Raw genomic sequence first — 25,163 nt, 5'->3', positions numbered from 1 at the left:
GTGGAGGAAGGGGCAGAAGGGGGATTGAGCCCTTAGGCATTTTACTACTCCTATCCTTGCCAAATTAAAAACAGGGAAGCTTATTACTAATACTATAGTTTCCTTCATGGTAGATTACCTGTGGTAACACTATAATCTTACTTTAATCACACTCGCACTAGGATATGCATGATGGCAATGTATGGGGAAAGGAACAGAGTAATGCTGAGCAGAGAGGCAAATGCACATAAAGGACTGGTGCAAGTTTAGTGGAGATTTTTTTCTTTAATAAATAAATAACATAACCTAATAATAACTCTGTGAGGTCAGAAGATAACCGAACAGATTGGTTGTCTGTTCTAGTGAGTCAGTGTGGCCTGACAGGCCACCCGAAGTGATGGAACTGGAGAGACCTAGGGTCTATGCCTGACTCTTGCTAGCATTCTAGATGGCCTGGGGCAGGCCTCCATACTTTCCTGTGTTTCGGTTTTACCATCTGTAAACTGACCTTATTTATGTCTATACACTTCCCTGCTGCTGCCAGTATATGCCCATCTCCAGTACCCTCACCTACTCCTCTTGTGCCCAACCTAGAATACGGTGCTGAAGCTATATCAGTGATATCTTTAACAGCTGTTTTCAAACATGCTGGAGACCAAGGTCTCTAGAGAAGCTGCTGAGGGATTCCCTGCTCTGTTTCAAAGAGAAATTATTGTGTGTGTTTGGAAGGCACAAACAGGAGTTGGTAGGCAGGGCATATTGAGAAGCAGTGGGGAGGGATGTGATGCAGGCTACCCATAATGCTTTGAGATTTACAAGGGAAATGATTTTGAAAATCTGGATGTTGGTGAAAAATAATGAGCACTGCTGCACAACTAACAAGCTTTTTGGACTACCAAAAAATCAGTTTAATTCAACCAAAACAGAAATTCTTTGCGTTTATCTGTGAAATGAGGAAAAATAATTTGGGGTCACCCTAGAATATTTGAAGTGGCCTAAAATAAAAATATTTTGTTTCACATTCATGGGGGAATGGGATTTTTAAGCTCTTTAACTGAGTGGGTCCCAACATTTTTAGACTGCAGATTGGCAAACTGCAGACCAGAAGTGACCGTGGACTGGAAGTGACCGCGGACCAGCAAACTGCAGTCTGGAAGCGACTGGCATACTGTGGAGCAGCATAAAGTATAAAAAAGTATATACTGAGTATAAAAAAGGGTTGGCTGATGCTCCGCAGTATGCTGGTCCGGCAGCCAACCCTCCTGCAGACTGGCACCCAACCCTTGAGGACCGGACCCCGGGGTTTGGGACCTCTGCTTTAATTTAGCTGGCTTTTCTTCTACCTCAGGTTTATTGTTAAAAATCACAAAGGCAGTTTCACAGTGAAAAGCCCTAAAAGGTTTCATTTTGAACATGTTGAGCAGTTTCAAGATATTTCAAATGTTTTTTGAGAATGTCCAGTATATTAATTGGGTGATCACAAACTATTTTTTTTTCTGGTAAGATCCTGGACTTATGGAAGGACTCTTACCCCACTTTTTCATTCAGTTTAATAGTGGAGTTGACGAGAAGATGTCAGTTTTATTACACAACAACTTTTGAGGCTTCAAAACTAGTTTTCATTCCTTACTGGAGCAGAGCACAAAACTTTTTAGAGGTTCTGTGAAAGAAAAGTGGTCCAAGTGTCCATTTCTGGATCAAGCAGGTTAGAATCTCTTCTTTTTGCTGTCTTCTGCCCTGAAATTTCACCTTCCATCTGAGAAATCACCCCACCAAGACCCTTCCCCCTCCCCCCCCCGCCTGCCGCCCTGCAAAGTGATGCTGCTTCACAAAGTGGTTCACTATCGACGTGATAAATCTGGATAAGTAGATATTTCCTTAGAATAATGTGAACCAATGGTTGCTGAGTTTGGACTGATTCCACTTGGCTGCTGCATCAAGCTGTACATGAAATCCTTTAGGGTGAGAAATCTTAAGAGAATAGCCAGCTCAGGAACAATTACTGAATTCCCTTTCTTGTGGGCTTTTACTATTTATTTTTCCATTTCCATTCCAAACACGGAAGAGCAGAAGCACATCAAAATGAAACACTTAAAATAGTTAACCACCCTCTTCCTCCTCCTCCTTCCCACCACAACCAGGATATGTGAAGTTTTACTCAGGGAGGCCAGAGGAGTCTATCGACTGGATCATAATTAACAAGTGTGCTCTTGCTGGACAGAAAAGCTACTGTTTACTCACTGGGTACAGAAGCAAATATGGTTTGTATTTTGAGCTGTTAAATTGAAAGATCAATGAAAACACAATAATACAAGGAATTCATAGATTTCATAGACATTAGGGCTGGAAGGGACCTCGGAAGATCATTGAGTCCAGCCCCCTGCCCAAAAGGCAGGAAGTCAGCTGGGGTCATAGGATCCCAGCAAGATAAGCATCCAATTTACTCTTGAAGGTGTTCAATGTAGGTGCTTGAACTACCTCTGATGGCTGGCTGTTCCAGACCTTGGGGGGCTCTGACAGTAAAGAAATTCTTCCTTATGTCCAGTCTTGTAGTAGTTTATGACCGTTCAACCTCGTCATCCCTTGGGGTGCTCTGGTGAACAAACGTTCCCCCAGAAACCGGTGGTCAGTCCAATAAACTTACAGGTGGCCATCAGATCACCCCTGAGCCTGCGCTTTTCCAGGCTAAAAAGCCCCATGGTTCTCAGCTTGTCATTGTAAGGTCTGTTTTCCTGACCTCTGATCATGCGCATGGCTCTTCTCTGGACTCTCTCAAGCTTTTCCACATCCTTTTTGAATTGTGGAGCCCAAAACCGGACACAGTACTCCAGCTGCGGCCTCACCAAGGCCGAGTACAAGGGGAGAATGACGTCCCGGGATTTGCCTGAGAAGCATCTATGGATGCAAGCCAGCATTTTGGTCATTTTACTAGCTGCAGCATCGCACTGCAGGCTCATGTTTACCTTGTGGTCAAAGATGACCCCCAAGTCTCTTTCTTCCGTAGTGCTAGTCAGCGTAGTACTGCTGAGCCTATAAGGATGCTGCAGGTTTTTCTTCCCAATGTGGAGAGCCTTGCATTTTTCAGTGTTAAACACCATCAGGTTCTCATCTGCCCATTTGCTGAGCCTGTCCAGGTCAGCCTGCATTGCCCTCCTGTCTTCAGGTGCGGATGCTGAAATGAGATTGGTCAAGCAAGACCTACCCACAATAAACCTGTGCTGGCTATCCCTCAGGATGTTGGTGTCGGCCAGTCCATTAAGGATGGCCTCTTTAATAAACTTTTCTAAGATCTTCCCCAGGATAGAAATCAGGCTGATGGGCCTATATTTAGCCAGATCCGCTTTCCTCCCTTTCTTGAAGATGGGCACCACATTGGCCTTCTTCCAGTCTTTGGTCACTATACCAGAGTGCCAGGACTTTTCAAAGATCCGTGCCAGGGGCTGGGCTAGGATGCTCACCAGCTCCTTGAGTACCCTGGGGTGTAGGTTGTCAGGGCCGGCTGACTTGAAGGTATTCAGCTTTTCAAGGTGTTCCTTCACGAGGTCAGCATTAATGGAGGGCAGGGGATTTTCCTCACCCAGACTGCCATGTCCCGTGGTGGGCATGGGCGTCCCATGGGACTGATGAAAGACTGATGCAAAGTACCCATGTAATAGGTTGGCTTTTTCCTGGGTACTGAAGAATTGGTTTTAATAAACATATTAAGCTGCCTGCATCTTTACACAGAATTAGAACCAAGCTTAGACCAAATCTATCTGCACAAACAAGGAATATCAATGTATTCCTTCATTTGGGCTTCCTGTAGGCTGGCCCCAGGTATTTTTTAGATTTATAGTAGGTTTTTTTTAAAACTTTTGTGTGCATGTGTGTAAAAAGCAGTATATAAGAATATGTGCACATCTATATAACCAATGTTGAGGCCACTTTAAACCCTTTGGGCAGGAAGGTGGGATCTTAATGTGTTAATAAATGTAATTTAGAGACACTACATACAGAGACACACACACACATGCAAGGGACAAGGGAGGGAAGTACACAAAACTACAGCATAGGCTGTAGTATGGCTTCCCTGCAGGGGCTGTATAATAGGCCTGTGCAAAGTGGCTAGTGTTCACTTTGGATTTGTGGATTTGGATTCAGTCAATTCAGGGGACAGTGATTTGCTGTTTGGAAGCCATACATGCAGTGGTTTATTGACAGCAGGTAAAAGAGGCATGGGGGTTGTCAAGCCTTTACCACTGAAGGGGACTTCATAGTGTATGCTGTATTGCAGAATGATGTTGTTCTAGTTCTTCTCTGCTGTCCTTTTTCTTCTTGTCCTCACTTCCAACAAAGACAGGGAAAACTAGCTTGTATGTTATGGAAGGGGCAGGTAAGGTGGAATTTTGCCATGAGAAAAGAGAGCAGAGGTGAATTTGGGTGTGACAAAGGGGTTTTTTTTGGCAAAGGGAAAGGTATTTTGATGATCTTTCAGCCTGAAAAAAAAGTGGTTAGCAAAAGGAATTACCACTTCTACAAAAGCAGAGTGGAGGATGGCCATCCATTAGTTACCATGGATACCTGAAGTGGACATGAATGAGGTGTGAATGAATGCTGAACTTTCAGATGCATCCACCCAAAGTGGCCAAACAGATCTTGGCCTGTCATTTATACAGAAATTGCAGTTGGGTAACAAGTCACCCCAGTGTATTAACATGGGCTTAGGGTAAGTTGTTACCCCATATGGAAAAACATATTCATGCCTGGGGTAACATGTTACCCTTGGCAGTTTTTCATCCACAGAAGGCAAACCATTCATGTAAGCTGGCTGTTCTTTGGGGATATTATGTACTACAGTGTCCTAAAAAGAGTGATTTTTTTTTCAAAAAAAGAATTTTTTTTAGAATTAATTGACTTTAAGATACTACACAAAATATGCATCTGGGGTAGGAAATTACCCCATGGGCACATATGACGGTTAAAATGCTACAGTGTTGCTGTTTTTAAAATGGCATGATACACATATAGCCTTAGCTTAAAATATTGAAAGGGGAACCCTGATGATTACTAAAATTACATTCTGGCGCCTTGGAAGAGAAAAACAACTCAGAAAATACCTATTCTTTTGAGCACAATGGAGACATAAATCCTATTTGTCTGTTTCTGGATTTTCTATTACCATAGGAGCTAGGCATTTAATATAAAATAATAGTAATTTTTACTTGAATTGTGGTGATGTTTGAGAGCCCGTTCATGGACCAGGAATTCTGTAGAAGCACAGAACAAAAAAAGACAGTCCCTGTCACAGACAGCTTGCAAGAATTACTGATGCCTACTCCTCCTTGTGCCTTGTGCTGTCCTGAGCTGGAGGATATTGCCATTCCAGAGCCACTACCAGCTCTTCCTCTGCTTACACTTGTAAGGTGTCTGTCCAGGAAGGACCACTCACTGTTGAATGGGGAAACAAGGTAGCAAATGACTGCTCACATCTCCTGGTGATGTGCTTCACAGAACATGCAAGAGAGCTCTAGGAGAAGGTGGCAAGGTTCCAAAGCATCTTCCACCATGAGGACTTAATCAATTCAATACTGGAAGAGACTTTTAGAACTGGTGGAAGGACAGCCAGAGGCAGTGCTAGAGAAAGAAGAGGACACATTCCCAGGAAAGTGGAACCTAGGAGCTTGTGACCTCTAGCATCAGGCAGAAACTTTCATTTTACACTTAAAGTGGTTTACCTGGAGAACAGATATGCAGCCATAGCAACAGAGGTAAAGGAACATGTGCTGTTGGTAGACAAGGCCAGGCTAGGCATCAGCGAGTTTAGGAGGACAGAGACCACTGCCACCAGGAGGTAGTGATGGTTAGAGCCTCCCTTCTGTTGGGGATGAAGGCATCCATCTTCCAGCCTGACCTGTTGTCTCAGGAAATCTGGTACTTGCCCAGGGCCCAGTTGCGAGATGTAATGGAAGGATTATCAAAACTCATTGGGTCCTCTGACTACTATCCCACGCTCCTCATCTATGTGGGTGACCCTGAGCAGATCAAAAATGACTACAGGGTTCTGGGTGCCAGGGTGAATGGGCCAGGGGATCTGGTGGTGTTGTCCTCAATCCTTCCAGTCCAGAGGAAGTACCCAGGCAGCAGTGGCTATACCCTGCAAATCAGTGCATGGCTTCAAAGATGGTACTGCCAGCAGAGTTTTGGCTTAGGCCATGGGATATTGTTCCAGGAAGAAGGATTGCTAGGAAGAGACAGGATCCATCTGATGAAGAAAGGGGAAAGCATCTTTGTGGACAGGCTTGCTAACCTAGTGAGGAGGGCTTTAAAATAGGTTTGCTGGGGAAGGAGACCAAAGCCCTAAGATAAGTGGGAAAGCAAGTGACCTGAAGGAAACAAGCAGGAGGGGGCAAGAGAGGAGGCATTTTCATTCTTTCTGAAAAAATAGTGAAATCAGTTGGTAACCTCAGATGCCTGTACACAAATGCACAGAGCCTGAGAGAGAAGCAGGAAGAATTGGAAGTCCTTGCATAGTGATGGAACCATAAATGACTGGTGCCTTCTGAGACTAGGCACTATGGCAGCGAGCTGGGGACCACCTACAGATGGCAAGAGGGGATGCGTGGAAAGCCATGACTGCCTACAGAAGCCGGTGGCTACTTCAGTGGTCGTCAATCCTGGTGGAGGAGGGGGGCATGTGGACCCCCTACATATCGCCTATGAATGGAACTATGAGATCCTTGGAATAACAGACTTGGTGGGATAGCTCATGTGAGTGGAGCACTGTCATGGATGGGTATAAACTGTTCAGGAAGGACACACAAGGGAGAAGAGGAGTTACTCTTTATCAAACAGCTCTTTTACACAGCTCAGACCAAGTAGGGGCTGTGCTTTTCTTTACCTGTTGCACACAAACAGGGAAGAATTGGTGGAGGATTTAGAAGTGGATGGTAACTTGGGCAGCAGTGATTGGATGATTGAGTTTGGGATCCTGATGGAAGGAAGGAAGGAGAGCAGCAGAAGACAGACCCTAGGCTTCAGAAAAGTAGACTTCAATTCACTCAGGGAACTGATGGGAAGATCCCCTGGGGCTAGGGACAGACATTACACACAGATTGATTTAAGTGATCAGAAACTAGTTTAAACCTCTAACAGAACATAAGTTCAGTACACACAAACTCATTTCAGAATGGCTGAAACTGATTTAAGATAAACCTGTTTGAATGTAGTATTAGACTAAACTGATTTGGGTCAAACCAGTTTATGTAATATCTGTCCCAGTTCCCTTTTTGGTTCAAGTTAAACCAGAATCCCACAGCATCCCAGATACTTTGCAGCCCTAGGCTGTGCTCTCTGCTCCAAAGAACAGGCTTGCCCCACCCCTCTCCCCTATATATAGGGCTTTTTGAATGTCTGTCCCTAGCCTGGGAGGCCAGTCTGAGGGGAAAAGGAGTCCAGGAGAGCTGGTTGTATTTTAAAGAAACCTTACTGAGGATGCAGGAACAAAACATCCTGATGTGCAGGAAAACTAGCAAGTACAGCAGAAGACCAGCTTGACTTAGCAGGGAAATCCTCTATCAGCCAAAACACAAAAAGGAAGCTTACTGGTGAAAACTTGGACAAATGAGTAGGGAGGAGTATAAAAAGTATTGCTTGGACATACAGGGATAAAATCAGGAAGGCCAGAGCACAACTGGAGTTACAGTTAGCAAGGGGCATGGAGGGTACCAAGAAGGTTTTCTACAAATATGTCAGCAAAAAGAGAAAAATTAAGCAAAGTGTTGGGCCCCTTATTGAATGGGGAAGGCAACCTGGTGACAGATGATGTGGGAAAGACTGAAATATTTAATTCCTTTTTTACCTTAGTCTTGGCAGGTAAGGTCAGATCCCAAACTAGTAATTCTAGCAGCACAGTTGGGAGAGGAGGCGAGCAGCCAGTAGTAGTGAAATAACAGATTAGAGATTATTTAGAGAACTTGAATGTGTACAAGTCCATGGGGTTGAATGCAATGCACCCAAGATTGCTGAGGGAGTTGGCTCATGTGACGTTAGAGCCTCTGGCCATTAATTTTGAAACTGGGAGAGGTCCTGGATGGTTGGAAAAGGGGCAAATATAGTGCCCATCTTTAAGAGGGGGAAGAAGGAGGATCTGGAGAACTACAGACCCAGTCAGCTTCACCTCAGCCCCCAGAAAAATCCTGGAACAGGTCTGCAAGGAATCCATTTCTAAGAACTTGGAGGAGAAGAAAGTGATTAGGAACAGTCAGCATTTATTCACCAAGGGTAAGTCATGCCTGACAAAGGTGATTGCCTTCTATGATGAGATGACTTGCTTACTGGATGTGAGGAGACCAGGAGAGGTGGTATACCTTTTGATATTAGCAAGGCTTTTGGTATGTTCTCCTACAACATTCTTGCAACCAAGCTAAAGAAGTACAGGTTAGATGAATGGACTGTAAGCTGGATAGAAAACTGGATCATTGGGCTCAAAGGGTAATAATCAATGGCTTGATGTCTAGTTGGCAGCCAGTATCAAGTGGAGTGTGCCAGAGGTGGTGGAGGCTGGTTTTGTTCAATTACCTGGAAGATGGGATGGCGTGCATGCTCAGCAAATTTGTGGATGACTGACTACAGAAAGGATGTGGACAAATTGGAGAGTTCAGCAGAGGGCAATGAAATGATAGGGGGGCAGGGGCCCATATCTTCTGAGAAGAGGATGAGGAACCTGGGCTTATTTAGTCTGGAGTAGAGAAGACTGAGAGAGGATTTAATAGCAGCCTTCAGCTACCTTAAGGCTGGTTCCAAAGAGGATGGGGCTGGATTGTTTTCTGTGGTGGCAGATAACAGAACAAGGAGCAATAGTCTTAAGTTGCAGCAAGGGAAATTCAGTTTAGATATTAGGAAAAACTTTCTCACTAGGAGGGTAGTAAAGCACTGGAACAGGTTATCCAGAGAGGTGGTGGAATCTGCATCTCTGAAGGTTTTTAATACCTAGGAAGACAAAACCTTGGCTAGGATGGTCTAGTTCAGGGTGGTCCTGCTTTGAGTAGGAGGTTGTATTAGCTGATTTCCCCAGATCCCTTCCAACAGTAATTTTTTATGATGAGCCTTGGAAGAAATTATGAGGTGTCCCTTACATGCAAATCAGCAATGTTAGTTCTAGTTTATTGCTTTAGCCTATGACAGCTGCACAGCAAGTTGTTAACTCAGAACAACTATCTTGGATAGAGTCTTTTACAGGGATATGTGAAGTGAAGATAAGACTCTGTTTAAGCTAACTTTTATTCCATTTAATTTGAGGTCTGCATGCTATCATGGGTTTATTTCAAAGGCTTGGAAAAATATTTTTTCTTATTTTCTAAAAATTTGAAGAGGATGGAAAGGATACTCCGAAAATTTTCAGGGCTTCCAAAAATTTCAAATTTGTATTTTTAATTTCCTGAACTTTCCTTTCTACATCTGGGCTTGAGACCAGCATAATGGTGTGGCAGCGTTCCCTCAGGAAATTAAAAGTACTAGTTTGGGTTCAGTGTTTCAGTTTCCTTATTAATGCACTCAAAACTAAACAAAACAGATACACCATCATTTCTTTTTTGGTTAACCTTATAGCAGAATTCATTAGTTTCTTATATTGTCATAAAACTTTTATTTTTCTCTTCTTTTTTTCAATAACCCTATAAGTGTGTCTGGCATGGATGGAAAGATTTCTTCTAACATCTGAATTATTTTCTCAATGGTTCTTACTATTTAAATAAGAAACAAATTACAACAGAAGTAGGACGCAGAGGGCAGAAATATCAAGGAATGACATCACAGCTTCTAGGCTACCCATGAAGATTTCTGTCCTTTTGGATGGTCAGAATCAAATTGTTACAGGAGATGTATTTTGTATTTATATAAACATAATAGCATATGCCAACATCAGTTGGAAGAGAGGAAGTGGCTGTTGCAAAAAATATACATTCTGGGTTGTACCATAGAGGGTGGGTATTAGACATTTCTAGGGCAGCCAAAGTTCCAATATGTTTCCTCCTTAAATCACATTAATTGGAATAGATTTTTATTTTATCAGTATAAATCTGAGGCAGCTTCACTGAAGTTGGTATATTTATAGTTTTGTAACTAATACCTACATGGAGCTGTGTTTAATGTATAGGGAGACTTGGGTTCTCTTATCCAAGTTGTAAGATATTTGTGATGCTTTTTCTTTACCATAGAAAAGTCTATCAGTAATCCTCACAATATCTAAGCACCCCCAAATTCCCTTATAATCATATGGGAGTACTATTAAGACACTTTATAGATGGAGGAACTTAGGCTCAAAGAGAGGAAAGTGAGGTTACAAAGGAAGTCTTTGTCACAGCAGAAATAGTACAAAGCTTTATATGCATTCTTATAGGACTCTACCATCACAATATCCTAGCAATAGCTGACAGTATGCATAGGGTTAAAATTTCACTTGAAATGTTAAGGAGTATCAATGAGGGGTGTGTGTGTGTGTGTGTGTGTGTGCGCCACCCTTCCTGACAGGCTGAGGGCAGCTTACATAAGAGAGAGTAAAACAAAAATAAAACTTGATAAAGCAGTGAACCACTGAAGAACATCTTGACCTAGTTTTGGTTGCTAAATGTCTGCCCAAACAGAAAGACTAACAATAATACTGAGGTCAGAATCTCTCTTAGAGCTAGGTTAATATTGTGTCTATTTTACAGATTGAAGAACTGAGGTTCTGTGACTTTGTCCATATCATACAATAAGTCAGCACCAAATATAGAAAGAACTGATATCACAAGACCATAATCTTTGCCTTAATGCCATACTTCAGTTCTTCTGGAATCGAGGCAGATTCATTATTGACTTCATTCAGCTATAAAGACATTCACATGCTCCAAAGATCTCCTTTAAGTTCCTTCATTTAAACCATACTGAGATTTTAATAAATTAATATATTACTAAATATGGGTAGTTCCTATCGTGCTTAGTAGTGGCATATCTCTGCACCAGTTAAAATCAGAAGGAAAGCGTGCAGTACAAAATATTTGTACTGCAGTGCCTGAACCTATGGACTGGAGATGGTTAGATGAAGGGGGCATCCTCAGAAATTTTTTTACTTTTGCAAAAGGTTTCACTAAAATCTGTGATGGCATCACAGTACTTTACAGTGTTGGAGTTTGGGAGCCTCACATTCTTGTTCACTTTTGTGGGACAGACTTCATCATCCACGACATGGCACTCTCCTCTTTGGACGGAAGGCAAGGGCCCATCAGGGAAGTCCACGGCTGTGGTGTACTGTGCGTGATGATCTGGCCCGTGAGTCCAGTGCCTGGGGTGGAAATGGAACATAAGACATTGGAATTATAACTCCTGTGAGGCATAGTGCTATTTTGAATAAAAATATTCCAGGTTTTGGCTAGAATACTAGACCTTTTTGATGAAATATCAGACATTTTTTAGAAAAAAGCTGTTTTGGTGGAGAATCCAATTTTCCTTCATAAGTTGCAGTGTCAAATTTTCAGCCATCCCTATTAAGTTTTTAAATCTATATGTAGGAACCTTGGTGTGAGTGGCTATGTTTTCATAGGGTCTGTAAACCTACCCAACACCTCTGAAACTCGGGCTACTGGGGTCGATCCTATATATGGCTCTATAGGTGCCTAACTTCAGTCGACCAGGGACACATCTACATGAGATGCTACTGCACAGTCATTAGTGTGCATTTATTTAGTACTTGTATTAGGAAGCACTAAATAAATGTGCAGTAATTGGAGTTATTGTGCAGTAGCGTTGGTGAATGTCTTTTAGGTAAGGCTACTGCGCAGTAGCTTAATAGTACTGTGCAATAGTGTATTAAAACTGTCCATGCTGTGGCATGCTCCTGAGCAGTATTTTTTGGCTACTGCACAGGTAGCATTTCATATAGATGTGCCCTAAGCATGTAAATCTTAATCAATTCTAGTCACACAAAATTATGCCTAGGCCAAGTGAAAACTCAGGATATTTTTTAATTCAAGAAAGGAAAGAAAAAAACCCAGAAAACAACCTAAGAGACATTTGAGAAACTGTGGTCATGAAACGTTCAGTTGCATAATGTTCTCATTTGTCTTTCAGCTGAATTGCAAATATATTATCAGGCCAGCTGCCAGCATAAATTGTCCAAAGCACAGCTCTGTAACAGTGAATTGAAGACTTTAAAGGCAAGAATATGAAGGGGGAGCTCCCATTTTGTCTAACATTTGAGGATCCTCATTCATTTGAAACCATTCTGATCCCACAGCATGCCCCTATCATCATTAGCCATAGTAATAGTATGACAATGTTTGAGGTTCCCAGCTAGGCTCAGGGTGCCAGATTGTACTAGATGCTGTAGAGGCATAGGGTGGAAAGTAGTCCTTGGATCACACAAACTACTGCTAATTCAAGCTTTAAACTCTTTAAATCATCCTTTCATTTGCTGCTTTATTTCTTGTTCTGATGAATCCTTGAATAAGAAATGGCTGATGCAAATGGCTTGGGTCTCAGTTCAGGCAGCTGTTGTTACTCAAGGAAGCTGATGTGACCCAAGCGTATGTTTTAGTGTGTGCTCAAGTGTTTCATAGTTTCATAGTTTCTAGGGTTGGAAGGGACCTGAGCAGATCATCTAGTCCGACCCCCTGCCATGGCAGGAAAGAGTACTGGGGTCAAACGACCCCAGCAAGATGTGCATCTAACCTCCTCTTAAACACCCCCAGGGTAGGAGCCTGCGCCACTTCTCTTGGAAGCTGGTTCCAGACCCTAGCCGCCCTGACCGTGAAGTAGCGCCTCCTGATATCTAACCTAAACCTACCCTCTGCCAGCTTGTGACCGTTATTCCTGGTCACTCCTGGCGGTGCTCGGGGAAACAGTGACTTCTCCAATGCCTGCTGATCCCCCCTGACTAGTTTATAACAGGCCACAAGATCCCCCCTCAGCCTTCTCTTTTGGAGGCTGAACAGGTTCAGGTCCCGTAGCCTCTCCTCATAGGGCCTGCCCTGCTGCCCCCTGATCATACGAGTGGCCCTCCTCTGGACCCTCTCCATGCTGTCCACATCCCTCTTGAAGTGTGGCACCCAGAACTGGACGCAGTACTCCAGCTGCGGCCTGACTAGTGCCGCATAGAGGGGGAGGATCACCTCCTTGGACCTGCTCGAGATGCATCTGTGGATGCATGCCAAGGTGTGGTTGGCCTTCCTTACTGCCTCTCCACACTGCTGGCCCATGTTCATCTTGGAGTCAATGATGACCCCCAGATCCCTTTCTGCCTCCGTGCTGACAAGAGGGGAGTTCCCCAACCTGTAGATATGGTGCCGGTTGTTCCTCCCCAGGTGCATCACCTTGCACTTGTCTGTGTTGAAACCCATCCTATTCTCGTCCGCCCACCCTTGTAACCTGTCTAGGTCTGATTGTAGCCTGTTGCATCCTTCCAGTGTGCCCACGTCCCCCCACATCTTAGGGTCATCAGCAAATTTGAACAGGGTGCTTTTTACCCCCTCATCCAAATCGCTGATGAAAATGTTGAACAGTGTGGGCCCGAGGACTGAGCCCTGTGGAACCCCACTGCCCACGTCCCTCCAGGTTGAGAAGGACCTGTCCACTACCACCCTCTGGGTGCGGCCCTCCAGCCAGTTGGTGGCCCATTTGACTGTGTGGGTGTCTACACCACAGCCCCCCAGTTTCTTAATGAGAATGGGGTGAGAGACAGTGTCAAAAGCTTTCCGGAAGTCCAGGAAGATTATATCCACTGCTACCCCTGCATCTAATGATCTGGTGATCTGATCGTAAAAGGCCACCAGGTTGGTCTGACAGGACCTGCCACTGATGAACCGATGTTGGTTGCCCCTAAGCATGCAGTCTCCTGCTGGCCCCTCCTGGATGTGTGCCAGCATAATTTTCTCGAACAGCTTGCCTAGGATCGAGGTAAGACTAACTGGCCTATAGTTTTCTGGGTCCTCCTTCCTGCCTTTTTTGAAGATGGGGACCACGTTGGCCCTCTTCCAGTCCTCCGCTGATGTCTTGCTGATTTGGCAGGCAAGGTTCTTTGGGTAGATGTGATTTTTTTTTTTTTTTATTAGACCAACTAAATAGTTGGGGGGAAAAGTTCTGTGTATGCTTTTGGGCACAAACACCCTTCTTCAGGGAATGGGAGACTGCTGTGGATGAGTTCTCCAAGGTAGAAAAGCTACAGTAAACAAGAAGTTTGTGAAGATGCAAATAAGTGGAAGTTTGGAAGACAAAGGGTAGGGGAAGGAAGGGAAAAGTATGAAGGAATGCATGTGGTCAGCTGATGGCAGGTTACCTGGTGTGTCAGATTTCAGGTAGGTTGTAATGTGTCATAAATCCAAAGTCTAGATTTTCAGTCCTCTGGGAGTGATGTTGTGTTTTTTTCATAGGCTTACAAAGTATATGTCGCTGCTGAGGTTAGCTTCTTTTTTCTTCATGTTGTAAAGTTTCCATTTTAAACAGCAAAATTTGATATTTTGCACATTGCAGGGTTGTTGGTTGGGGCCATGTTGGTCTAAGGACATAGGCAGGGTCTTTGGGTAGATGTGATATCTCTTATTAGACCAGCTAAACACTCATAATAGTAGCAGAGTCTCCCAATGGCTGAAGAAGGGTGTTTGTGCCCAAAAGCTTGTAAAAAACTTTCCCCCAAATATTTTGCTGATTTGGGGCTTTACTGTACTTTCAGTACACATGAGAATATCATGGTGCATCTGGCACATCTGGTAGCACTGGAGGTGTGATTTATCCAACCGCTGAGCAGCATCGAAGTGCTTAAATGCAAAACTTAGTTTGAGACGCATATTGAGCCTTTTAGGTTTTAAAGACAAAAATGAAACACTTCATAATGTGTAATGCAAAAATGGCCATTGTGATGATTCAATAAGGTTTGTTTTGTCAATGTTCCTGTTGCTGGTCTATAATACTGATAGTGGATCTGAGCTTGATTCAAACCCCAGTGGAAGCTGATTTTTTGGAAGACATTTGCTCAGACTCTGTGCTTTACTGGAATTACCACATCACTTAATCAGAACTATTCATATCTCTCTAGGAATTCAAATTGCTTTGACCTGAAACAAAAACAAAACCACACATGATTTTCAGCCTAACTCAAGAAAGAATATCCCCCCCCAAAAGTATTGTTGCTTCCATCTCACTTTGATTTCCCAAGCTTTTAAAAGGTCTTGGTCCATCCAGCAGTTAAGTTGCCAGATATGGGCTATTTATAAAGTCCTTGTGCAAATTTAAACTTTAATAACTTTGGACATACACATGATGGAAGCAAACTGTAAATGGAAAATGAAAGCATAATCCTTTAAGTTTTATCACAATACAGCTCAAATTTCTAGACTTCAACATAAGCACCATCTTTCATGATGCATCATTCAGTCTGATTTTTTCCAACACGTAAAAAACATTTTCCAGTTGCTGCTGAATGATTTCATGAATTGCATTTGTGATCCTTACCCTATGCATAACTTACACTATGCTAAAAAAACTTAATGGATTATACTTTCAATCACCATTTACAGTTTGCTTCTATCATGTGTATATCCAAAGTTATTCAAGTGTAAAGTTGCGCAAAGACTATAAATGCCCTGCACAGCATAGAACTATAGAAAATTAGGGCTGGAAGGGGCCTCAAGAGATCATCTAGTCCAGCCCCCACTCAAGGCATATTTGCCCATGCCTAAACCATCCTAGATGACCATATGAGACCTGGGTTCAGTTCACAGCTGTGTCACTAGTCCTATTGTGACCTTGGATAGGTAACTTAATGTACTTGATTTCTTAATTCCTAAAATAAGAGTAATTATTCTTTCTTCACACTAGGCCAGTGAGAATGGGAAGTAACCTTAATGTTTCATAAAAAAAAGTTAACGACATAACTACATTGTAGTCAAAGTGGTGATTGTAGTTTTTGTAAATATTGCTAAGAAACATCAGCTAGTCTAAATCCAGGGACTGCTAGCAATGTAACTACAACAACATGAAACTCGGCATGGGCTATAAAACTGAAGATGCTGAGTAAAGTGTTGTGAATTTAGCCAGTCCTTAGCCACACCCAAATCAACTTCAGTATATCATACTGCGGTGTAGACGGTACTCTACGATGTCCAGGGGAGTACCAGGACATGCATTACAATGTTCCATAAAATCATGAGCACAAAATGTCGGGGCTTGCAAAAGAATCCCTGGGCTTAAACAACTCATTCTGTTTTTACCCTGAGGCACCATCTGGTAACCAAGTAACTGTCTACTTTTTGTCTTAATTCCTGGTAAGGAAAATTCTGCCAGGACCTCCTGGGAATCACAAATGTCAGTTACATCCTTAGCATTTTCATAACTGCCAACTTCCTGTTCTGTCCAGTTCCTCTTTGGGTGAAAGTAATCTTATTACTTATTGGTAATAAGCCCTTTAGCAATTACTGTGGCTGCATCAGAAGAAAAATAAAAATCCTCATTTTGGAGACCCAGGGAGAAGAAGACAGACAGAACAAGTCAAACCTTCTTCAGTCTTGTGACTCTGGAGCTCTCCTGACTTAAACAGGACGTGGAGGGGCTGAACTGTGTTTTATGCTTGTTTACATTGAAAATTTGGTCCCTTGGGGCTGAGCTGCAGGTCATCAGCTGAGCCCATCTGTGCTTACTCACTCTCTTTATTGCAGCAATATAATAAAGAGATTTTATTATTATTATTTTTTTTTAGGAGTGAAAGAGGATCTAGCTTCTAGCTCCAGCTGTTTGGTCTCAAGGTTCCCTGCAGGTTGTGCTTTTTCTTTTCTCCACTGTAGCACTGTGTAATCAGGACAGAACTTAATGAACTGATCCCCAGACTTGTACGGATTTAGGGAGGGTTTTTTTTCCCTGCCATCAAAACATACTTGGAAAACATTTGTAGAGCTGTTAGAATTGAAGCAATTTTCAATGATAATGGCATTTTGAAGACACCAGAATTGCTACATGAAAACATCTATTTCATTGCCATTTTTTCATTCTGTTGGAAAATTTCAAAAAAGAAAATTAGAGGAAAGAGACTTTTGAGTTTGTTTAGTGCGTTTTTTAGTGGAGAAAAGTTCTCTTTCCTTTTGTTCTCATCCTTTTTCCAGAGGACTGACATGGATGAGAGGGTGTTTTCTTTTTCCACCAAGACAAAATACATATTTGAACAAATAAAAAAATATTAAATTATTTTCCAATTTCCCTAGTATACACTTACTCATTAAGTGAGATCTAAAAAAATACACTCTAGTTTGTTAATTTTAACATGCTTATTTTGTGCCCTTTGTTTGGATTGTAGGATTATTTTGAGAGCAAGGACAGTAGTTTCAGTAATTTATTATTGCGTTGTGTTTTTGTTAATTTAAATTAGCACAATTACTTACTTAAACTGCTGTAGTACTGGTTATAGCCAGCAATTCCATTCAGGGACTGAGACCCTCCTCTGTTATGTGCTATATAACAGAAAGTTGATCCTTATTCCATGGAGTTTGCCATTTCGGGACCTAATCCTGGTACTGCCGAAGTAAACAGGAATGTTGCCATTCAATTATATGGGAATAGGATCCAGCCATAAGAAATTTTCCTCTGTGTTTGGAAACCACAGAGCAAACTATGCTCTGTCACAATCTAAATAATAACAGCAATAACGCAGTTGCATTCTAATCTGTGAACTAAATTTTAGGCTGCCCAAATTTAAACTAGCTGTAGCTTGAATGTACAAAAAAAGAATTGCAATAGGAGAAATACTCTCCTATGTAGGATTTTTGGTTGTGTATTTTTTTTTGTTTAAATTACAGAAGTGCACGGAAATAGTATAATAAATGGGGAAGTTCAAGTTGGATAAAGGATTTTCAGTAGACTCTTCTCAGTTCCAGTTTCGCAGAGTCCCTTGTAGATTTACTTGAAGTTATGTTGGTTTATCCTAGCTTTATATCTGGCCCTATAATGCCAACCCAGTAGGTTCCGATGAACCATACCACAATTACAGGACACTGAAGGAATGACTCAACAGCCTTTTTCTATTTCTAGTTCCTGTGAATCTATGTGAATTATTGCAATGGTTTCAGTTCCCTTGGGTTTACAAAATAGGAATTCAAAACCAAACCCAGCTCACCTGTTTTGACATTCTAAACACGCGCATCCATGGAGTTGGATTTAGTTTCACTTAAAATCATAATTTGTCCCAAACTGGCTCAAAACTAAGCTGAGATCATGAACTTTGGCAGACCTGTTGGACAGAGATGCAATTCTAATTATTTCTACAGTTAAGTGAGCAGGAGGGATGTTATGGATGATGTGTGAGTTGAGGCTCTGCTCTGAATTTATGTGAAAGGCTTCTCCAAGTTTACCCAACTAGAAATAGGTACCTGGTCATTCAGGTTGAGGAGAGCAAGGCGGCTGGACTCTCTTGTGCACTACTGGCTACGCTAACTGGTGTGTCGTAACTGTATGAGCCCAGTGAGCTATTAAGCATGCGAGAAGAGATGCTTGACTTGAAGTCATCAGGAGTTAGTACTTGGTTTTCTACAGAAATCTGAAACCACAGAAGTTTTGCTAAGCTTCCGGTTTTATTACTAAACTTTCATACAGCTTCTGCCTACCATCCATGACATTGTGTTGTATCACTGTATTGTGATATTTATAATACAGTACACCATTATATTGCATTCTAATATGGATAACTAGATACTTCATGTCCTAATTCCTTGGCCTTTTGAGTCGTATCATAACTTGCAAGAAAGGCTCTCCTGCCCCAGGCTGATTTCTCAAGATTCTGAGTCATTAGAGTTTCAGGATGGGTAATTAGTTGAGTAATTAGCACTATGGGAGTAAAATGATTTTTGTTTCTGTTCCAGGATCTGTTGCATGGTGACAGGTGCAAGTGGGCCTCAGTTTCTGCTTCTGTTTTGAATTGGAAGATGTACTTGCACATCAGCCAACGGTATTGTGAGCCCTCATTTTTGGAAAGTTTATTATATTCCTCAAGATCTCCCAGTGTATCTGGTGCCATAAATATGTCTACCTCCAGGCATGGCAGCCAGGGCTCTCCAGAAGCTTGACCTTCTTTGACAACAGCTTGGCTTCAGCAGGTACCCAAGCCTGTGTCCTGCCCTTCTGTTCTCGCCTGGCCCACCATGCCTTGATATTATTGAAATAAGCAGAAAGCTTCTGATGTTTCTGCGGCTATGTGTGGGACTGTGGGTCACCTTTGCAGGGCTCCTGCCTCCCCTTGCCCCCATCCACATTCCAACCAGATGTTCCAGAGGTTACACAGGAAAGAAAACAAGCACATCCTCTAATACCTGACAAGCGGTCGGGTCCACCTGAACATCCTGGGTACATAATTAAATCATTAGGGTTTGGGCTCCCCGCCACCCCTACTCAAGCCTTGCTACCAGCTTTTACACACTTGCTAATAAGTCCCGTATGGTGCCAGGGCACCCCATTATCTCTTTAAAACATGTTGAACTAAGGTTTCAGTCTAGCCCACACAGGACGTTTTCAGGCATTCAATAGTTCAATAAGATTAATAATGAAACAACAATTAAGAACTTAAAGCACTTGGAACCTTTGTGTTCCTCAACTCAGTCAGAGCTCCCTCAGGCACTGTAGTATCAGCTCACAACTTTAGGTCCATCTCCTTTACTGTTTCTCCTGGCCATGGTGGGTCCCTGTCAGTAGCTCCCACTCCTGGGCACCCGCAGTTGGGCAGTCCTCTGAGTGCCCTAGCTTCCTACATTCCTCTGCTCCAGTGTGGGGAATGAGGATACAGGGCTTGTGTTTTCCCTTCAGCCCCACTCCTTCTGTCAGCTGTCTCTGCTGGACTGGCTCCCCTGTCCAGCCGGCGCTGTGCTCCGTTTATACTGGATGATGTGCCGTGCCTGCCTATACACACTGAGCATATGCTTCTAAAGCATGGCTGGTGTGTTGGCTTCATTTGCCACTCATCTACCACCGTCATGTCCTCTTACCGGGAGGTATGAGACATGGCTGGGGCATCTGGTTCTCCCCTGGGGCATTTCCCTTGTGTTTTCTCCATCCCCCATTCTTTGGGACACCAGGAGCCATCCTTGCACACCGTGTAAGGTGGAGAAGTACAATCTAGACATACCTCACCCAGACGTGAAGCTTTAGGCGCACGTTTTTCAGTATTGGCCAATCTACATGAGCACTGAGGTCAAGATTTGCAGCCTCCTGGTCCTTTGCAGGTATGAACCATTTTACCTTTGCACCACCTTTTTTGAAGTAATGAAGCATAATTATTTTCATTGTACAGGTGGAAAACCTGAGCTGTAGTGCCTAAGGAACATAACCAAGAATGCAGCAAAGTTTGTGTCAGAACCAAGCGGGGTCTTTTAATTTATTTTCAGAATGTCAGGCCTTGTTTCTTTCTCTCACAATGTTGTAAGACATTGATTTTTCATTGGATATAAAAATTATAAAAAGCAAGGAGGGAAGAGACCTTGAGGGCTCATCCAGTCCACTTTCCTGCTTCAAAGCAGGATGAACTGTACCTACTACGGTAAACTCTCTGGTAACTGGCACCTTACAAGCCGGCATGCTCTGTTAACTGGCATGCCGGCTTGTAAGAAAAAGTGAAACTGGAAGTGCCCACTATGGCACTTCCAGTTTCTCCGAGCCCCCAGGGCCTGGGGCAAAGCAGCCTGTGCTGCCAAGCCGCCACAGCCTGGGGGCATAACAGGCTGTGCGGGGCCAGCCTCCCTGTCCTGCAGGGCCTGCAGGAGGGATGCTGATGCCACAGGAGGGACACCCCAGATATGGTGGGAGAAGCGGCAGCCAGGGCTGCTCAATTAACCAGCTTATTTTGTTATCTGGCATCCCCCATTCACAGGGGATGCTAGATAACAGAGCTCTTACTGTACGTTACTTCAGTGAAGGTTGGAGTGGCATTTCTGACTGGCCTTACTTCTGCTGCCTGAATTCTCAGTGTGTATTATTCATATTCCCAGTTGTGGATTAAAATGTATTGGGGCCCTGGACAAGCAGAAAATTGGAGCCCCCCCCCCCCACTCCCATTATAAACACAAATGTATCAAAAACTTTAATAAATAGACACATTATTAATAAAAAAATAATAAATAGACCTGTTAAATGTTTACGTGGTACATTAATAAAAAAAGCACAACACCCAACATCAAAATTAACTACTCAATTTTGCCCCCACAAAACTGAATAAAATGACTGCTTTAGTAAAATGACTAAATGCCATAAATATCAAATGCATCATTCCTTTCATATTATTAAGTTTAGTGGTCATGTAGACTCTTGTTTAACTTTTTTTTAAATACACATTTTAGTATTTTTGTAGAACTGGCTCCTGGGAACTGGGGACCTCATTCCATCTTGCCATCCCCCAGGGTGAGGCCAGGGACTGGAGGAGTCAAGTGGAGGCCCCGAAGGTGAGAGCTGTGGGTGAAGGCTCTGCTTCATGGAGGCACAGTTTTGCCATGGAAGCCACCTGCCCTGGGACAGGAGCCAGAGCCCCCAGGCAGTCAGGAATGATAAAGATTTCTCATCCTTTCCCATGGGGCTGCAGGGCATCTTTGGGTTGGCCCACAGCCTGTAGGATGATTGGTGCTCAGGAAGCAGAAACGTCCCAACACACTCCCTGCCTGGCTGGCTACCTTCAAAGCAGGTTGTGGCTGGGGCAGCAGTGTGCTTTACCCTGGCTACATCAGGAACCACCGGGCTGTAGGCCACACTCACCAGGGAGGCACATGCTGCAGGATGGCCCGGGGCAGCAGAGTTGCAGGCAGTGATGTGAGCCCCTCCCGTGTCAGCGGCGCTGCCATTCTGCGCCGCAGCCTGGTGGGTGGAGCAGGCTGGGAGATACAGGGCTGATGGGCTGCGGGCACTGGCCCTGGCCATGCAGGGCTCACAGCAGATAGGGCATGGAAGATGCAGGGAAGACCCACATGATGTACACATGGAGCTCAAGGCAGAAACGGCAGGGTCTGGCTCCCAGGTGGGTACAAGGTGCTGGGCTGCAGCTCTGCCTAAGAGGCACTGGGCAGCCATGATGCTCTGACCCCAGCAAGGCTCCAGCAAGGTGGCAGCCCCAGGGGCTGTGCTCACTCCACTGCTCTTGGGACAGCAGCAGGAAGTGGTGCAGTCATGGCCCCACCTGGCTCTTCCTGCAGTGATTTTGCAGGCACTGCCCCAACCTGTCCATGCACGACCCTCAAGCTGGAGAAAGAGACTTTTTTAGAACCCCTCTGGGAATTGGCACAGGCCTGCGGGCCCATGTGTTAATCTGCCTCAGCACTGGAGGCTGCTAGATATAGATGTTCTAATTCTCCATCCCCAGTCAACAGAGGAGATGAATCTGTTACAAGCAATGCATATAAAAGGCAGTACCATAGAAGGGCTTTGGTTCAACCACACTTCTATATATTGTTGGTAGATGGATCCAAAAGTCAAGAAACATAGGTTGCCTGATTTAGTTTGGGTCAAAAGTGACAGAAGTTTAATAAGGGACACCAGAATGAAATGCATTTCTAGGGTGTTTTATGATAAGCTCATGTATTACTCTATAAGAATTAAAAGTGTTTGTTTAAAAAAGAATGAAAATGTTTTCCTATATACCATGGAAGAATGCAGTTCTGTTAGGACTTTTAAAATGTAGCCTTACAGCTGGGAATTGGGCAGTGAAGAAAACAGAAGGGAGGAGGGTAAGAGAAAGTGAAAAAAGAGACTAATTAAATAATTATTTCAATAAGGCCAATGAAGTAATCTGCTCCAGATGTTTGGAATTTCACGGACAGTCTCTGAATTGGTGAGGCAAGGGTGTATCTGTGTGTTATGTGTTTACTTCTTCCCCACTCTGTCTGACCTCCGCCCTCTCTAAAAGTCAATGAAGAACAGAGGCAGGCCTCCTGCATTTCCCATCTCTCTGGTTTAGATTCTGATCTTCTTTTCCTCAGTCCAGAGAACCCCACTGAGGTCAATGACTTTACACCAATGGCATAACTGAAATCAGGGCTAACCTTAACTGAGTTTGTTCATGTCTGTCATTCTTCATGTGTGCACACATGCATAAATTCTAAGAGCCAGATTTTTTTAATCGTTACATTGGTGTAAATCCAGCACAACTTCACTGAAATCTAGTGTTACACCTACGAATGTGATTAGGTCCAACTGACTGTAATGGAATTATTTAAAATTTGTAATGGGATTACTCAAAAATTACTCCATATGTGGTGTTTCAGCAGAGTTGGTTGGAAATTTTCTCTCATTTTTCTAGTGGCAGATGCTGATTCGTCAAAAGGCATTTGTTTTCCAGAAATATGTAAATTTTGAAGAATGTCTGGGGATTCTTTTTGGTGGAAGAGGCTGTCTGCTTTTTAATGTTTTTGGTATGGGGCATTCTGATTTTTCATTTAAAAGGTGATTTTGTATCGAATGTTTCTATGTAAAACACTTAAATCAGAGCCAACTATTTCAACTTTATTGACAAGAAATATTTTGATTTGTTTAAAAAAAAAATTAGTTTGTATTTAATATCTTGTGTTGTTTTTGTTCTGTTCTGTGCCAGTAAAAACAACAGGCATGCTCCATCCGCAGAAAATCCAGTTTCCAACTAGAGCTAGATTTAACCTTGTTTAGTAAACTAAAACCTTTCAGTGTGGTACGTTGTCTTCTTTCCAATATATAGGTTGTGTCTAGAATTGTTTACACCAACAGGAAGTCAAATACAGCTCTAGTAACCCAAAGCAATCTATGAACCTGTAGTAGGCTTCATGTGTCCTAGGCACTCATGATCAGAAAGGCCCATATGTTCCACACAAGGAGCAGCTCATACTGACAGTTCAGCCAGACTGCTAGATGGAATTCCAAGAGTTTCAATGCCTTGCATCACACCGAGCATTACAATGAAAGGGTTTAGACTTGGCAACTATCAAACTGAAGGCCCTGCTTGCTAGCACACGGGACTGCAACACTACATGGTGCTACACATGGGGAAGCCATGGGGATCTCTAGGTCTGTATTTTTTTTTAACCAGGATGCATGGCATTTTATATTTCTGTGGCTAATTGTCTTTATGAAGCTTCAGGAAGCAATTATCAAGAGAGCTGGGATTGTACAGGTGCTAGGGAAAAGAATAGATTTGGGTGATGTGTTAAATTGGACAAGTCACTTCACCTCTCACCCTATGTCTTGTTTGTCTAGCAAGAGTGTATGTTTTCTGGGAAGACATGCCCTCTTACAATGTGTTTGTACAGCATGTAGTGCCCTCAGGTCCAGGTCTTGTTATAGATCTTCCTGGTGCTGCCGTTGTACAAATGATTAAATGATTAACAAAGAAGGAAAATTCTGAGGATAATTTTTTCTATAGTTCAATAAGCTGAGGAGTAACAAGAACAATACATCCATTGAGATGATTATTCATGGAATTTGGACACTATTTATCCACTGTCATATTAATATTGTTCTTCATGGCCAGGGCTGGATTAGGAAGGGAGGAGGATGGCACAATCGCACCCTTCTGATGCCTGCTCCACTCAAAGTTTTAAACAAATTTCCTGACACAGACAGCTGCATTTTTATTCGGGAACAGCTGAAGGAGTCAGCTGACTTTATGGTGCATTATTATCTATCTGAATCCTGCTGATCTCTTCACTCCATATGTGTTAATAACCCTTGCTCCCACAAATAAAGCTGTCTTCATTTTAAATGCTGCTACAGAAGAGACCCACCTGAAGGGATAGGAAGGGATGCCCTGCAGAAGGACAGAGTGTGAAGAGACTGTTTGTCCCAGCAGGGACACTGTTTGCCCTGAAGGCAAGTGAATCTCCTTGGAGGTTGCCCTCTTTGAAGTGGGTGGCGTGATGTGTAACCCCAGCAAGGCTTGAACGAGAGGGACATTACTAAAGCCCAGGAAGAGCCCAAGCCTGGGATTGGCTGAGGGGGCTTGTTTAAAAGCGGGGAGCAGTTTTTCCCCAGGGGAGAGAACAGAGGGGAAGAGAGAAAAGCTTAAGGTCAGGGAAAGGACTGCACCACGGCTGTGCCTCAGAGCCCTGCAGAGGTAGTAGGGAGAGGCTGCACTGGAAAGAAACAGTGCATCCTCTCTCCCTCTCGCCTCCCCTTGGAGCCCTTCCAGGGCAGGCACAAGAGAGGATGCAGGACTACGGGGAGACTGCTGAAGACTGCCCAGGTTTCCCTGCGAG

Source organism: Crocodylus siamensis, chromosome 3 (genome assembly GCF_052110815.1).
Source record: "Crocodylus siamensis isolate JL-2025a chromosome 3, ASM5211081v1, whole genome shotgun sequence".
In the NCBI taxonomy this organism is placed as follows: domain Eukaryota; kingdom Metazoa; phylum Chordata; order Crocodylia; family Crocodylidae; genus Crocodylus; species Crocodylus siamensis.
This window is presented reverse-complemented; position numbering follows the sequence as displayed.